Below are 1,037 nucleotides of genomic sequence, written 5' to 3' on the forward strand. Positions count from 1 at the left end.
CTTTACTCGATAGTAAACCCACGCACGTTTACCCTACCGCCTGCCCCATACTTGCAGAGCTCTGCGTCTGGGCCGGGCAGTTGCTGTTTAGGTGCTCGGATGCCCTTTTAAGTACATTTCTTTCTTTTCTAACGTTTTTCCCGTCTGCTCGGGTTGGTAAACAAGCAAGGCGTCCCTCGGCTGCGTAAGGCAGGCAGTTACAGAACGGCACAGCGGGGCAGGCGGCAGCTCGTGCAGCAAGTGCCACTTTGCTGCCTTTCCTCAGGGGATTCCTAACGCGTTGCAGAATCGGTGGCTCGCAGTTCATCGCCGCACGGAGCCCTCACGTTCTCCCGCCGGCGTTGAGCGGAGTTCGGGAGGAGCGGGTTTCCGACTGGCCGAGGCGGGGCTGCGGGGCGCGGCGTTGCGCCGAGTCTCCGCTGCTCCCAATCGACCCCCCCGCCCCAGCGTTCGCTCTTCGGGGGCAGCGCTCAGCCGGCAGTCCCCGCTGTGCCCCCCCCCCCCCCGTCCCCAAGCAAAGCACACTCAGCTCCCGGCTCGCCTGCAGAAAAGTTGTTTTTTTTTTTTATTTACAAGAGAGCCGCGGGAGCTCCCGCTGTTCGTCCACCCGCGCGGTACTGAAAGCGGCCGCTGCCTCCTGCCAAAAACGCGGAGAGGCGACCGAGAAATAAATAAAGCGCTGCCCGCGGCCCCGCCGGGCTCAGGCGATCCGGCTGCAGAACTCGAGGAAGTCCCTCTCCATGAAGAGTTCGCTCTCCAGCACATCGTCCTCGGAAGGGAAGTACTGCTGGCTCTCCTCCTGCGCCAGGAGAGGAGCTGTCGGCGGGGGCTCGGCCGGGCGGGGCGAAGCGTCCTCGGCGGTGCCCGTCAGCGCCCCGCGGGCGTTCTCCAGCACCCCCAGGTACGAGTCCATGTCCAGCGGGTCCATCTCGCAGTCCGACCCGCCGCTCTCGGTGCCCAACGAGTCCGAGCGCAGGTGCATCAGCTGGTACTTCTCCCGCATCAGGAACTGGTTGGTATTGCGGGGCGCCCGCATG

This window comes from Meleagris gallopavo, chromosome 14, assembly GCF_000146605.3.
Source record: "Meleagris gallopavo isolate NT-WF06-2002-E0010 breed Aviagen turkey brand Nicholas breeding stock chromosome 14, Turkey_5.1, whole genome shotgun sequence".
NCBI lineage: Eukaryota > Metazoa > Chordata > Aves > Galliformes > Phasianidae > Meleagris > Meleagris gallopavo.